Here is a 16,550-nt window from a genome sequence, read left to right on the forward strand (position 1 = left end):
CTTTATTATCTTTCCCATTTTATAGGTCAGGGACCTGGGGCTCAGGAAAGGAATCACACATATTCACTCAGCAAACACCGGCTGAGCCGCCACAACCGCCCTTGAGCTGGTATTCCTCTGGATATAGCCCCAAACGCTGAGCCTGTGACTCTCCTTTCCTTTCTGTACCCTCAGTACTTCATTGTTGAGCACACATTTTGTACTTCCTGCATACCCACTTCCAGGACCAGCTTCATGGGGTCATGGGCATGTCCCTCCTTGGAGTTGCCTGCTCATGGTCACCGTCTTGAAGTCCCTAACAACATCCTCTCTGAGAGTGCGTGGCACAGGTGGACTACAGAACAGGCACCTGGGCTCCCACGGGTCCTGCCTCTTACTGCCCCTCCACCTCCTCGGGACAGGTTTCTGGTCACTTGGTTTCCTGGCCCACCCTGCCAGGTGACCACGGCCATCCTCCATCCCCAACAGGGGCCTGGGGCTAAGTGGGAGGAGGTCAGGTCAGGCCGTGCTCCTGTGAACACTGGTCCCCTGAGTACGCGGTGTGCCAGGGAGGGCACCGTCCACTGGCAGATCAAGCACCCACGGCTGGTGGCCAGACCCTGGGAGAAAGGGGAATGTCTCCTTGTCCCTTTTGAACAAGGAACCTACACTTTCATTTGCTCCTGTTCCCGCTGCTGACGGAGCCGTCCTGCACGCCGCGGTGCTGAGAACGGTGAGAAGCGTCCCTCAAGGACTGGAGATGGGGCTGGGTGTCTGATGGATCCTCAGCCCATGAGGGTCCACCGAAGAGCACCATGTCCACAGCCAAGGGGACTGTCTCCCAGGTCTCCCGAGCCCCCAGGCCTGCCCGCTGCTCCCGGCCTTCCTAGCACGCGGTAGAGAGGGAGCAGCGGCTGGCAGGGCGCGTCTCCTCCTCACCCACGCAGCGCTGCCACGCACTCATGTCCCCCAGGCTGTCACAGGGCACCGGGAGAGGAGGGAGACTCAGAAGAGCCTTCAGGATGTGCTCAAGAGGCACCCAGAGACACGGGCAGGGCCTGCCTCGACTCCAGGGGACCCCGACAACCAGAAAAGACGGGGCTGCGCCGGCTCAGCCAAGCCCTTCCCTGGACAGGTGAAGGTCCGGGAGCAATGCTGGCCGCCATCGTCCCCAGTCCGTCTCTCACCCGCAAGACCTGGACACCCTCCTCCACCCCACCCTGATGGGATGGGCTCTTCCCGCCTGGGGCTGACCACAGAATGGCCCTCTATTCAGGAATCTGGATTCAATGGAAAGCATGGCTCTGGCAAAAATAAAAATAAAAATAAACGCCACCGTGACTTCCCAGAAGGTGACAAGATACAAACTGTGACTATCCCACGCCTGGAGCCAAGGCATTTGCGCAAACCGACCCTGGGTCTCCACGGCTGCCTTGTGCGCCGTGGGCACCGCTGACCACACCGAGGAAGTTTCTGGCACAAGACAACTCTGCTCAGCCCTGTGACGGCCGGCCCCAGAGTGGTCATCTGGGCGATTCAGGTCATCCACCCCAACTGTGTTTGCCAGGGACAAATATTTAGAGGCTGTGCGTTTACGGGGCGATCGCAGCCTCCCGGCAGGCGGGAGGGGATACTCACAGAGTGACTCCGGCTCCTGTTTTGGTGCTGCATAGATTCATACAAGTCAAAGGGTCCTTGACAGGTGGCACTTGTCTTGCTGAACACGTTGGGTCTCCTTTGGGGACGGTGACAGTGCTTTGGAACTAGACAGAGGGGTAGGTGGGCAGCACTGGGTGCAGCAGGGCCCCACAGTTGAGCACCTTAAGGGTCCATTTTATGTTATTCGGCTTTCACCCCCAGGCTGCTGCATCAGAAGTTGCCATGCCCGCTGGTCCTCTATTGTGAGGTTGGAGGAACAGGTGGGACAGTGTGGTAGGGACATACCAAGCCCACCTAGCACCCAGCCAACCCTTGGTGCTGTCCTCTCCATGTCCCCACCCAGGACGGTGGCCTCGGGCTGAGGGCTCACCCGGGGTCCCCCACGGCTCCAGCAGGTACCTCCCTCCCTCCAGGGTTTTGCTCACAGATTTCTTCCAGAGCGAAGAAGGACAAATGAATCCAGGAGTAAAGCTCCTGCTCAGTGTGCTAATGAAGTGTGGGTTTTACTGCAAAGATGTGACACATTTGGGAAGCGCTGATGTCCAACGCCAGGCCCTCTGGAGGAACCTCAGTGCGGGCTCCTTCTCTGCGGTGACCGACCCAGTGAACAGCCGCTCCAGGAAGCTGGTCGCCTCTGTGGAGCCTCCCCCTGATGGAGAGGATGATGGCGCTCTGCCTGGGGGACGGGGCACTTCCTGGAGCTCACGTCACCCATCCCAGGAGCAATCACCCCCTCAGAGTGCAGTGTCCCATGTCACCCCACCCGAGGTTGACAGCTTAAATGGAAGCCACCGGGCAAGGTGACGGCAGGTTCTTCCTCCACCCCCAGGAGGCGCAGGCCCGAGGCCCGAGCCCGTGCCTAGCGCTCCTCCTCCCTGAGAGCCCCGCTGCGGCCGCTCACTGCACCCTGGCGGTGTCCACATGCCTCAGTGGCCTCGCTGTTTGCACCCTCCCTGGGTGAGACTCCACCCCAGTCTCTGTGGACCCAGACCCAGGAGGCCGAGGCAGTTCCCGTCCCAGCTCCTCCAGAAACCTGCCCGGGCCCCTGCTGCTCTCTGTGCCGAGGGAGGAGGGAAGCTCGGGGCCCTTTCACAGCCCTGCCCCTCTGCACTGGGTACACACCTGCCCTGTGGGGGACCCGGAGCCCACAGCGGGTCTCCTTCTGGACCCCAACCCTCTCACCTGCCTGGGATCCGTCAGCCTCTCTTCTCTCCCTGAATCTGCTTTCACAACCGGGCTTTGTCTTCCCCTTCAGTTTGCATGTTGTACACAAGGTGTACAAAGGCCATTCTGCCTGAATTTTTCACCATTCCCTTTTATTCTGAGCCTGAGTTTGCAGATGGCTTTCCATGTCAAGGATGCTAGCTGCCTTACAGAGCTCCATGTGGCCTTCTAAAATGCAGGCCATCTCTGTGAGACTGTAGCCTGATCGACAGTAGAACTGGCAGACAGACCGATGGCCCCCACTGATTCGTCCCTGCACCTGCAGTCCCTGACAGCTCCCTGACGCTCCAAGTTTGCTCATCTCTAACTGAGAACGGCCCTTCATACTCAAATCACTCTTGGCTTCAGGTACTACTGAGTAAGTCAGTCCGTTTTCTAAGAGTTTGCTTCAAAGAGAGTGAGAACGAATTTGCCACAGAGCACAGCTCCAAACGCACTCAGAAATGACAGCCCCATCAGGCAGAGCAAGGGCAGGAGGGACTAATTGTATAGTTACCACAAAGACAATCCAACACACCTATTTCGCAGGGAGAAAATGGACCATTCTGTTGCTCCACTGGAAGAAACAATGATTGCTCAGGAACTGAACGCCACCTTCCGCCAGCTCCCTGGTATCGATGCAAATCGCCCCGTTTTCCTATGATGCCGCCACTCAGAACAGAAACGTCTTTTCTGATGGGTGCTGCGGATAATTCCTAAAACTCAGTGAAGTTAGCTCAGCCTGTTGGCTCTTCTACCAGGGGGCAGACTTCACAGCACCAAGACGCTGGCCACACAGCCCAGGTGGGCCCAGCCCAGCGGCTCCAGGGCTGAGCATCTAACTCTGCTAGAGAAACCGGAAGTGTTTCCAGGTTCAAGTTTAGAGGAGATGGAGCCCCCTGGAGACGGCTGTTCCAGTAGCTGGTGCTGGAGCTGTGTTCATGCACGCGGGACGCACTGTCAACCACAAGTCTGCTGAGGAAAGGTGCCACCTGCAAGCCCCTTCCCTAAGGGGAGAGCATGGCTCAGAGAGGCCCCCACCAGGGCAGGGGGTAGGGGGCAAGAAGCTTTCCCTTGTGCCTTGGGTATTGCAAAAGAAACTTGAGGAGCTGAGAGCTCTGCCCCAGTGAGCGAGGGATCACAGCCTCCCCCGTCCCAAGGGGAGGCTGTCTTCTGGGTGGGTTGGGGTCCCCGACTGGAAAGCGGGAAGCGGGGTCGGGGCACCTGTGCTTTCTCGCGAGTGCTAGATTCCGTCGTTCCTGGATCCCCCACAGTTTTCTGCTGAAAGCCGGCCAGGGTTGTGCAAGTTTTCTTTCCCCAGCTTGGCGCGAGGGAGCTGTGAGCCAAGAGGCCACTTACTGGATCCCTCCGTCCTGTCCCGTGCTGACCCCGCTGGGCCCACGGGGGTAGGCAGGGTCGTCTGTTTGGGAGCAGCTCTGAGCTCACAGGCTCTCCCAGGAACAGGGTCAAGTGCCCAGTGCTGGGGGCAACGGGGCCTGGCTTCAGACACAGACCTCCCTGTGGAGGCCATGCGTCTCGCTGAGTGGCTGACCCCACTTGGCCAGAGAGTGCGTCGGAGCCAGGATGGGCTCAATCTGTGGGCTGCAGCGGGGCACAGAAGGGGCAGTGCAGCGCGCAGGCCATCGGCATGGGCCCTGGAGGCAGACCCTCCCTCTGCCTTGACCACGCACTCCTGCCCCTGGGCGTTCTCAGTCTCTCCACCTGTCAAATGAGGTGGATTTGTTCCTGCTTCCAAGGGGAGTCAGCTCTGAGCATTAGACAGCGTAATGCAAATGGATACCCCAAGGAGAGCACCAAGCATGCTCAGCCAGCACTCTCCAGAGCTACGGAGGAGCAGCACGGTTCCTCCGCTGTTGTGGGCAAACCCCTTCAGGGACTCTACTGTGGGTGGCTCTGGGGCACTAGCTGTGGGGGGAATAGGATAGTGAACGCAGAGCCCGACATCTGGGGGTCTGATTCTCACCCCTGTGATGGCCTCCTTGCCCCTAACGTAGCTGGTACACAAGAGGCAACCCCCTTACCCCAACCGCACCTGGCACACGGGAGGTACTTAGCAGATGCCTTCTGCACATCCAGCAGGGAAGCCCCTTTGCCCACAGAGCTCCCCAGCGAGCCTGCAGGTGGCTGGGCCCCAGGCGAGCTGTCTGGCAGCAGATGGTCCTGCAGAGCCCCAGAGCCTGGCCTGGGTGCCTTCAGCTTTCCCCGCACACTTTCCCGTCTGGACTTCTCTCATTTCCCTGAACCAGATGCATGTTATCCCGTGGGGACGAACCGGCTGGTCCCTTCACTGCGGTACTGTGTCCCCATCATCCACAGCTCCCAGAACACACAGGGCCCCAGACTCTCGGAGGCCTCCCCAGCGGGTCCCCCTCTGAGCCACGTGGTTTACTTTTCTAGAAGTCTCTCAGTGCATTCTCACACTTGTGAGCACCGGGGGCCACAGGATGCAGGCACCTCCAGCCAAACACGCGCGCTGAACAGCCAAAGTCCCTTCCAAAGTCCTCCAAGTCCCAGCGGGACCAGCCCCTGTTAGCACAACTCCAGAGCTTACTGGGAATGTGGGTAAACACTCTGGCAAGACACTCGCCCTGACAGCCGTGATGAATAGCCAGACTCGCTCTCCACCTGGCCCAGCTCGCTCCAAATGCAAGCTCTGGAAAGATCCTTTTCTCATTTGCCCTTTGGTAAGTGCTGAGGCATGAACAAAAGTCCATTCCCGAGCTGGGTACCTAATTTTTATTAATAATATCTCCACTCTATCAATCACTGCTAACTAACGGGAACACTTAAAGAAATTAATTTAAACCTGGCAAGAGGAAACACAGCAGTCCACCGCTTCCCCTCCTCAGTGAATTCTGAGACTTTGGCTGCACTGAAATGTGCGCCGTGCCATGGGCTGGCCGGCTCAGCTTCCCCCAGTGGAGGCCAGCTTCTCTTTCTGCAACGAGGCACCCTGGACAAGGGGCAGTGTCAGCAGAATCTCCTAATTACTTCCCGTCACCCCACCTGTTCTCGGAAGTGCTGGAGTGGCCACAGCCCACAGGGGGCCTGGGCACAGGGCTGGCCCACAGGTTGGGGGAGCTGCCCATTCTTTGCAGGACACACCTGATGCAGAGGTGGGGCCCCCTGCTGTGTGGCTATTCCTGCAAGTCAGGCGTCTACATTTTTACCCAAAGGTAGAGACACATGGGGCAGGAAGACACGGGCGAGATGCAGGAGTTGAACAACTCTGAGAGGACTCTATTCTTGCCTTGTCTTGCCCCTGGGTGCTGGGCCCTATCTAACCTGAAACCTAGTACTCCAAAGATGGCTGGCTGTGGGCCCGTCTTCAGGGGCTCATGCTTACTTGTTCTCAGCAAAATCCAACGTCTGGGATAAAAGTCAAAGACGGCACTGGTGCATTCCCACACCGAGACTTCTTCCCAAACCACAAAACAAGGGAGGCTGGACTTCCGAAGAGCTGCCCACGGTGCTGGAGGGACGGTTCAGGTGCTTCGGGCCAACACGTGTTTTCAGAGTGATGTATTTGAAGACAGGCAGCAAGTGCTTCTGCATTTGGATATTTCTGCATACATATTGAATGTGGGAAGCTTATTTGAGCAGTGTTAAAAAAAACACTTTATCTTTTAATTTAATGTTTAAATTAATTGGTTTTTTAACACCTTTTAGAAGCTTCTTACATTTCGGAGAGCAGTTATTTTTTAAGTTGTGCTTTGTTTTATTTTTGACTGACACATGATAACTGTATACATTTGATGCCTTGTTTTCTCCCTTTCATATGAAAGTCTCAGGTGTCCTTTATGTTTGTGTGGTCTCCACAGCCTCCGTTCGGGGAGCGGAGGCAGAGGAAGTCAGTAGGGTTGGATAATTGCATTCAGCAGGTGCCACATACGGAGCAGCTCCTGTGAATTATTAATGATAAATTCTTTGGGGAAAAAACTTCTTGGACTTTCTTTGTCGTACTTTTAACAATCGAGCACGGTATTCATCAGACAGCTTCTTGCGAGCTGTCAAATTATTTAAATGACAGATGAATGTGCTGGGTATGTAATGAAAAAAAGAGTGCTCTCTGTGCTGGTTTGATGGGCACCGTTCGGGCTTTTCAAAATAAAGGTTCTGAGCACTTTAATTTTGGAGTGACTTGCCCGTGGTTCACCAAAGAGATTTAAAATGCTCTCAACTACTTTGGAAAAGAACAGAAAGAAAGTTTGGTGCTTCGTACAAACAGAGGAACACTCCACAAGTGACATTTGAAAAGCAGCGACGGTGGTAATCACTGCTCAAAATACACTCAGAGGTGCTCTGCTCTCATTGTTCCTGATGGATCTCATTGTTCCGGGTATATTGTCGTGTCAAAAGAAAGTTTCATGTGACATCTGTTGTTCCTTAAGAAAAACAAAAAAAAAGCCCAAGTCAGAGATGAGATCCAACTTCGCTCTGGAAATCGTGGCCTACACAGGTCACCAGGGTGAACAAGGAGGCTGCATCGTCTCTGGCTGCAGGCCCTGTGTCCCAGCAGATGGGCCTTGACTTGCTGCGCTCCTGCCCCTGGCTGCTCTGGCCCAAGCTCTGCAGAGCCCCGGTCCTTCAGCAGCACATCCTGAGTGCAGTGCAAGGGCTGGGTGACATGGGCGAGCTCAAAGGACAACCAAAAGAATCCTGAACATTTCAGTCCTTGTTTTTTGTTTTGTTTTGTTTTTTGTTTTTTTTAAATACACCCCTTCTGCTGAATCCATCCTCTGAATCAGAGGGTGGTCAGTCCTCGGGAGCTGCAAGTGTTCCCTTCGAACTGCAAAACGAGCTCAGCTTTTGTGAGTTAACTTTGATCATATCCTAGAGAGCTGGCCTCATGGCCACCTTGGGGCCTTTGCATATACTGACTCCTGCCTGCAGCACCTGTCCTGGTTTGTGCATGGTTGGGCCTTCTTGTCATTCCCATCCCAGCAGCTCCCACACCCTCCGGCACACTGCCCCATACCTGCAGCGTTCCCTCCCGGACATCATTCACTATTCCGTATTAGCTCCTCCGCTGCTTCTTCACATGTTAAATCAGAATCCCTGACTAGGATCTGAGCTCTGTCCTGGGCAACACTGTCTAGGTCAGCCCTGAAGACCGTCTCCGCCAGGGTGAGTGCTCACAGTGTTGCTGGGTGAGAGTGGCTTCAGCTTATTAACCAACGTCTCGGCTGGTTCTCTGGTCTGGGATTATGATGTGGGTCCTAAGTTATGGGTCCTAAGTTCCTACGGGTCAGAGGCGGGGATCTCTGGGTAGCACATGACCCTGTTTCCCTGCAGGCCAGCCCGGAGACCTTGCCATCCAAACATCAGTCTCCAGGGTTCTGCTAAGACGCGACGAGGCCACCTCTGAGACCCCAACTGCCAGGTTGCCCACAGCCCTGGTCCTGTGCAGAGTTAGAGGTCCTAACCCCAGCATGTGGGAGGCTCAGCCTGGAGTAAATGTCCACACCCACCCCTGCACTAGGGACCCAGCCGTAGGCCCTGCCCGGGCCTCTGTCTCTGACTTCCTCCGGAGCTCGCTTATTTGCCTGAGGTACTTTACCTCTCTCCTTGCCTGAGACCCCAGAGCCTATTTCTGCAATAATTCTTCATTAAGAAAATGAAATACAAAAATAAAACAGCCTCTTGCCAGGCTTAACAGCAGCACTAAATTAGATCTCTGTGAGTAGCCAAGTGGCCACTGTAAAAGAGATGGATGGGCTTTTAGCCTCAGAAACACCCAGCATCTTCTAGAACTTGGCAGAACTGACGGTCCTGACACACTCTCACCAGAGGCAGAGCCCTCCCCACCGCCTGCCTCGGAGCTGCCTTTGGAGATGTGGGGGAGGCTTTGAGGTTGTCACAGAGATGGGAGGTGCCATGGGTGTTCAGGGGCCAGGGACGCTCTACATCCTGCAGAGGGCTGTACTGGGCCAAGGAAGTCCTGTCCCAAGTGCCAGGACATCTCCTGGGAGTCTCTGCACCCTTGAGACTTTGTGGAGGGCACTGAGAGTGGACTCTGCCCACGGGTGTGGGCATCTTGCGGACCCCTGGCCAGGGGAAGAAACACAAGAACCTCTCTTAGGTGGGCAACGTCGTAGCAGCTCCATCTCCTCGAGGGTGGCCCGGGCCATGAGTCACTTCAGACAGTGGAGCGGGGCAGAGCATGTTTTATATTAGTGATTCATGTGTGTTTTTGAAATTAAACAATAACTTCCCGCCTGCTCCCCTCGTTTACATAACCACGCCAGCAAGACCTATTATGAGTCAGGAAGGAAGGGTTTGGGGGCTCAAGTTCATCCTTTATCACAAGATAATCAGCCACCGTTCACCAAATGCCAGCTGAGCACCTGGAACACGCAGCTTTAATGAGACTCTTCTGTGGTCATTATTAATTAATTTATTCATTTATTCATTAAACCTTTCAGGGTAATTTACCATCTGAACAGAGAGATGATGGCAGAAACACATGCGGGTTGGAGAAAGTCTACAATTTAAGCCTGAATGAGCCACTTTAGAAAATATTGAAAAGTTTTTCAATATTGAAAGTACCAAAATTAAGGAGGAAAAAAAAAAAAAAAAAGCAACAATTGTGGTGGTAAATTACAATATGCTAATATATAAGAAAGGCAATTACATACTCATCACTTGCAGTAAAATGGTTATTATAATAATGTGGTATTATAAAATTGATATGGTTATTATAAAATAATAGGGAATTTATCTTACATTGTTTCGCATAGAGAAATAATAAAATTACCGTTGGAAAACAAATTATGCTTTCTATCGTCCTCTTGAAACATTAGCTAGGCCTGCACAGCGCTCTAGAAACTTCCTTTGTTTTGCTGGGGGCTTCTGGAGTGGGGAGCTGCCTAGGAGCTGTGGGGTTCACAGCCCTTCTCCCAGGCCTAGCTCCGGGGTGCACAGAGAGCCCTGCAGGGGAGGCACAGAGACCCTCACCCCAAGTGTGCCTCCTTGGAGGCCTGCATTGACTCCCAGGTTGGGTCAAGCTGTTGAAAGGCTGCAGAGAACCTTCTGGAAAGACCATGAATCCCTCCTGGCCCAGCTGAGGCTGCTCTGGCCCACATGGTCACATGATGGGCTTGGGCCTCAGAGCAGGGGGGGGGGACCTGTCTTCCACACTCCTATCTTGCCACACCCAGAGCCAAGCTGCTCCTGGAACCTGAAATTCCGCGGAACTTCCTCCGTGCCAGTGCAGCAGAGCACAGGGCTCTTTCTTCTCGCGACACTGGAGGCCCGGCCTCCGCTTGGGCCATGAGTATTTTGACTGAGAAACTAAGGGAACGTTGCCAAGGAGAGAGGGTTTGAAAGCCACCAAATGCCAGAGAGGACAGCCTGTTCCCTATCTGGTGGCAGGACAGATGAAATCAATGTCGTCCAACTCTAGGTGGCCTGTGGAAACCCCTCCCTGGGGCCGAAGACCACCCTGGCCCCGGGGAGAGGCGCCCTGTGCCACCCACTTGGTGGCTTGGCCAGAGGCCCAGGGAGGGGGATGGCAGGGAGGTCAGGAGCAAGACGCCTGGCAGGGCATGTGACCTGGGGCCGCTGCCTGCCTCAGTTTCCTCATTTGAAATAGGAGGCCAAGAGCAAACCCCCTGCAGAGGCCGTCCCCAGCACCCAGGGCCTCGGCCATGTCCCAGGCTCCATCACTGTGCTCTCTGGACAGCAGGACCAAGAAGCCCAGGCGAGCCCTCACACGTCGCCTAGGCCCTGGGCCTCCCTGACACCTGCAAACTTGGGCGAGTGCAGAGGGAGCCACCCGGGGGACCCTGCAGCCACCATCGCCCCCGCCCGGGAGCGCCCGTCCCAGACTGTCTGATCATGTTTCCAAATGAAAGTACACTTATAATTTGTCTGGCTTCTTGATTTCTCCTAAGACAAAGTGACAGGCTCCTCTGCTCTCCCCCTCTATGTTGGCTTTCATGATTTCTTTCTTTATTTTTCCATCTCGCCCACTCCTCCTCGGTGCTCAGCTCCCCGCGGCATTCAGCTGTCACTTTGGCATTAGCCCACTGTCTGCCTGGCAACCCACTATTATGCACTTATTTTATTACTTGGTTTCCTACCCTGATCTTGTGATTCATCCCTAACCTTTCCTGGCTGTAACAGAACGCCTGTGAGGCTCCCTCTCCCCCCCACCAGCCCCCTCAGCCCTAACTTTCACATGTCAGTGTCTGTTCAACCCCGGTGGGAAACAGACTCATCTCTAGCTCCAAGCCCACAGCCTCGTTCTCCGCTCATACAATCAGTTTAATCAAATGAAGGGCTGTGCTTAATGTTTTCAAGTCCTGTTGAATAAGAGCTGAAGAGGTCAACAGTCATCGGGAAGGGAAGAGGGTGAAAAATGGGCCCAGGGGCCGATCCTGGACCCAAGACAAAACCCAGGCCACTCCTCTTTTGCAACCCAACCTCACGGGGTGAATGTGTCAGCAGAAGGTTATATAAATGGAGGTCGATGTCCATGATTCAGATGGAATGCACATGGGGTTCTAGATGTTTCCAGAATTGCAGTGGGATGATTCCAAGAAGGGTTAGGAACGTCCTGTCTGAAGGCTGCCCCACTCAGAGAAAACTCAATGCACGAAGCATCCCAAGTCCTCCTCGTGTGGGCACAAGTGAGGAGCTGTCGGGGCTGATCTTCTGGGAAGACACATCAAGGACTAGAGCTGGTCTCTGACTCCGAAACCCAAATATTTTCAGGCCTGTTTACTCATGAGTGTGAAGTTCAGATTGAGAAATTGGATTAAGGACTTTGAAAGCGCATGTGCACCTTGGTTGATTGTGGCCACACTCCCAGGTCCTTCTCCTGACCTGCTGGGTCACAAAGGTGAATGCACCCCAACCCCTGCTGGGCACAGCAACGTAGATTTCACTGTATCCCACAAGGTGAGGCATCTGTTTACAGCACCTGGGAGTGAGCTTTGGTAGCAGAGATAATTATCTAGAGACAAGCAGCCTCCTGTTTCATGACCCTGACCCCTCCTAATATGTGTGCTCTCTCCCATCTCTTTCCTGTCTTCCCCATTTTCCACGGGTCCGTCTCTCTCTCTCTCTCTCTCTCTCTCTTTTTCCCTTCATAACAGTTTAGCTGAGATAAAGTTCACACACCTTTAAAAATGTTCAACTCCGTGGTTTTTAGTGCACTCGCAAAACTGTGCAACCCACACCTCCATCTCCTCCAGATCATTTCACCTCCCCTGAAAAAGGCTCATCCCTGTTAATAGCCACTCTCCCTCCTCAGCTTCCCTCCGGCCCCGGAGGCCATGGGCAATCACCGGTTGCTTTCCAGCCTGGGAGAATTGCCTACTCTGGAAATTTCATGCACGTGGAATGAAACAGCAGGTGGCCAGTGGTCTTCCGTGGCAGGCACCTCCCTTGGATGATGTTCTCAAGGCTCTTCTGTATGTGGGGTATCAGAGCATCACTCGTCACAGCTGAACAGTATTCCATCGCATGGTGGTGCCACGTGCCGCCTGTCCAGTGGTCAGCCCCTGGCCTTGGTGGCTTTCTCCTTTGGCTGTGGTGAGCACACTACAGGACCACTCCTGCTTGGTAGCTTCTCCTAATCTTGCCTGTCCAGCCCTCAGTCTTCCCATGGAGGATCAAAGACCACACATTGCTAGGCAATGCGTCTTCCTTGGCAGGTGCTGGGGGTCCTGCTAGAGCCTGACATATCTCTAAATGGCAACCTGTTGTGTAAAATGACCCCGAGGCATTTCTGATTTTGTCCCTGCCTCCTTTCCTGTGCCTCTCTTAGTGATCCCCTAGAGTATCCATGCGCCAGTCCATCTATCCCACCTTCAGTCCTGCAAGACCTTGCTGAGAGCTTTCTGTAGAAGGCGTCTCTGCTGTTCTTTGGACCCCCAGCTTCCCAAACCCCACCTTTACAGCTCCCAGAGGAAGGAAACCCAAGGATTACTCAAAAACAGCGAAACTGAATTTCAAAGAAGTGAACAGAACTTCTCAGAACAGAGGCCAGAACACAGCCTGGCCATGACTCGCCCCTGCGCCTCCCATGCAGCTCATGAATGTGAAAATGAATGGAAATTCCCTGCTCAAAAATTCCTTCTTTGGAAGTGAAAAATCAACAGGTAGAAGAGGTCACAATTACCACTGGGCCTTCCCACTCCACAAGGTGAGGCGGGACCTGACCACTGTATGTGTGACAGCAAGGTAGAATGCTTTTCTTTTTTCTAGCAAGTTCAACAAAATGGAAATGAGCTAGGTAAACTTTATTGATTCTAGATGCCTCTAATTTATAGCAATGCTGATAGTGGCCGGGTTAAATTTTACCTTTTAAGATCTTAAAGAAAGGCTTTGCTAAGCAAATTAACACTGTCAACAGGGCTTCCGGTGACTCTTGCAGCTGCCTGAGAGTGCCAGGTGTCTTAGGGCCGTGGAGCAGGGCGGGGATCACACACACACAGACCTCTGGATAGGTACTGTCTGGTCATGAAACGATAACCAGTACAGAGCTAGGAAAACAGAGTTCCGATCATCCTAATCAATTTACTTAATATTTCCCTAAAGAATTTTATTACCTCCTATCCCAGCTGTTGCTGGTTTTGAAAGCAATAAAAAGTCTTCTTTTTTTTTTTTTAAGTTGAAAAATAATTTAAACTTTTACTCATTTAGCCAGGTCCTCTCAGACATCAGTCCAAATTATAACGGGACAAGCTATTCTGGTCATGATATAGAGGTTTCCAAACCACTGAGTTCTGCTGGTGAAGAACTTAACATTTTAAATTGGACAGTAATGCAGACAAATCAGGCAGCCAGATAACAGAGGAAAACACTTAGGTCTAGACACATTACGTGAAGTGCGGCCCTGTCCTTAAAATGCTCTTGGGGTAAATACCAAGAGGCAGCAGGGAGGGGCCTGTGCTATCTAGGATAAGGTCATCGTTCAGAGGAGAGAAAAGAGCAAGAGCCCATGAGCCTCAGCTAATCCACGGGTGAGTTGCACCTGGTGGGAATCTGTCATTGTCCCCATTTTGCACAGGAACCCAAGGTCCAGCATGGTCAATTCATTCACCCAAGGTTAAGATGCTGGTGAATCTCACAGGCCCCGCACAGGAGAGAGGGGAGCTCTCGGAGAAGTAACTGACTGCACAGGTTTGTCACTTGGAACCCGGCAGTGTCCTGCTGCAGACTGCGAGGTGGCTCAGGAAGCTGCCGTTGGGGTGCGGTTTTATGCCACACAGGAGTAAGGCGAGGCCACAGCAGCGGTGACTGTTTCCACGGCCACAGCCACTAAAGTTCCTCTCAGCAATGGTGGCTCGCAGTCACAAAAGCCCTCCCTACGCCCAGGCCCCAGGGTCATCGGCTGCCTGCTCCCCGCACGTGGCTCAGTTGACGAAGGAGCAGCAAGAGGCCTGCGAGGCAGATGACACCGTGACCCAGTGTGGGTTTTTGATACTGAACCTCAGAAACTGAAGCCACGTATTTGAGGTCATGGGTTGGGAGAGAACCCCACGCGGGCGCCAAGGCTATGCTCTCGACCTTTGCAGCAGTCCCGTGGGTTCTCCTGTGATCTTTCCAACAACCCCGACTACAGGAGACCAGGTCTCTAGCTTCCCCACGAGGAAACTGAGGCCCAGGAAGTGACCCCAGGTCAAAGTGGACCTAGGACAAGGTCATAGTGGAACTAGGTGAAGCCTTTCATACCAGGTCTGACTTGCTACTCCATCAGGACTGTTTTCCCACGGCTGTCCCTCACAGCAACTGCAAGGGACAAGTACCCTCTGGGTGGCATATTTGAAGTCTGTCTCCGTAAAATGGTGGCTCTTTTCTTGTCAGCTAAGGAACTGGCCCCTGGGTGATATTTGAGTACCTTCGGAGTCTGGTTCGTTCCCGTGGAGCCCTAAAAGTATCAGGCTTCTGGACCTCCATTGTGCAAATGAAGGCCCTTGAGGAAGAGCCTCACAGTGACCCTTAGCTGTCCATGACATTGGCTGTCCTGTGCTATCAACCCCTGGGTGAGTGCGACAATTGCCAAAGCAAAAAGTCACACAAACAATTGCAGAAAACCAAATACAAAAGCCACCTTATAAATAGTACCAGGCATGAGTCTGATGTTTTTGCAGATCTGTGTAGAAAAACTTCCATCTGCAGGTTAAAGCTCCTGTGCAAAGTGCCCCAGTGATATCTTTAGACATTATTATCTAGAATAGGCGTCAATAGCTATTACATCTTTAATGTCGGTGCTGACAATTGAGACTCCAAAGTGTTCCATCAAATGAAGATGAACATTTTGATATTGTCGAGGACGCAGGCGTCCTTGAAGTTTGTTCCTCTCATCAGTTCTGCAAGCTTAACTTCAGTGGCTGGCCCTGTTTGAACTCCATTCTCCAGCAGCCAAACTCTGCCCGGCACTGGCCCTGCATTAGCAAAAGGAGCCGCAAGCTAATTGGTTTCTCATAGGCTGGCTCCCTGCATTCATCACCGAGGCCCAATGAGCAGCTCTGCCGCAGCGCGGACTCATTTGTGCCAAGGCAAAGATCCCGCAGTCCTTTATCTCCGTGTATTTGACAACTGCTGGTAATTAGAAAATTACCTCTAAATTCATCTTTCCAAAACAGCTAAAGTCCAGTCTAATGGCTGAAGGGTAGCTTAGTCTTCCTGACAGATTGCTGGAAAGACACCAAAGAAAGTTCTTAGGAAGAAAGCAATGACGCTAAAGGAAAGTTTAGGATCCAAGGTGCACTGACACACATTAACTATGGAGGGGCACAGAGCCTCCGCCTCACGGTCCAGGCATGGAGGCTCCGGAACATTCCATGTCATAGAGTCCACCAGCAAGAGCAAAACACTTCCTCCAGCCAATGCCTGAGTGGGCTGAGGTAGGAGAGCTATAATAGCATTGGCTGTGGTCAAGGTCAGAAGCACCAGCGCTGCTGGGCTCCCGTCTCTGCGGGAACTGAGGACTTCAGAGCATGCTTGACGTTTGGACTTCTCAGGCCGTTCAGCAGGCGAATGCAAACAGGTATTGTTCAGGGCTCTGCAGAGAAGGAGAGAGGAGTGCCTGTCCTCTGAGTCTGCAAACTCATCCTAGGGAAGCTCACATGTAAATAAGAAGTGGGAGGAAAGAGACCAGGAAGCTCGGGCGGGTCTGAGGTGGAGAGCATGCTGGGGTAGGGCAGGGTGTGAGAAAGAGACTCCATCAGACAAGGTGCAGCCTTCGTGGGGAGGAAGGGCCACACTTCTGCCTGAGGCCGGTCGCCCACCAGGAGTGAGCCTGCCGTTGGCATCTGTGAAGGACGGGGGCTGTGAAGGCTGCGGAGCAGGGAGCAGATGGGAGGGACTGGGAAGAGGAAGAAGACCCCAGAAGCCGCGGGCGCCCCAGCACTGGGATCTGGCACGAAAGGGCACCAAGAGAAAAAAAAAAAAAATGAGCCAACATCTCGGCCTCCTTATAGATCCAATTTTCAAGGTCAACCAACCAAAGATTCGTTTCTTTTTTCATCAGCCCAGTCTGTTTAGACACAATGAAGACCAAGCAAATGCCCCCAGGGACCTCCACTGAGGGACCCTGATGGGGAAAGTGTTCTGGCTCCAGTGACATCCTTTTCCCTCAGCGGAGGGAGGAGGGGGAGGGTGTGGTGACCAGGTCCCAGCAGTAAGAACACACACAAATGTCAGTTGCTGTCATTTCCAGAGTTCTCACTTGG

This window comes from Callospermophilus lateralis, chromosome 3, assembly GCF_048772815.1.
Source record: "Callospermophilus lateralis isolate mCalLat2 chromosome 3, mCalLat2.hap1, whole genome shotgun sequence".
Taxonomy (NCBI): Eukaryota; Metazoa; Chordata; class Mammalia; order Rodentia; family Sciuridae; genus Callospermophilus; species Callospermophilus lateralis.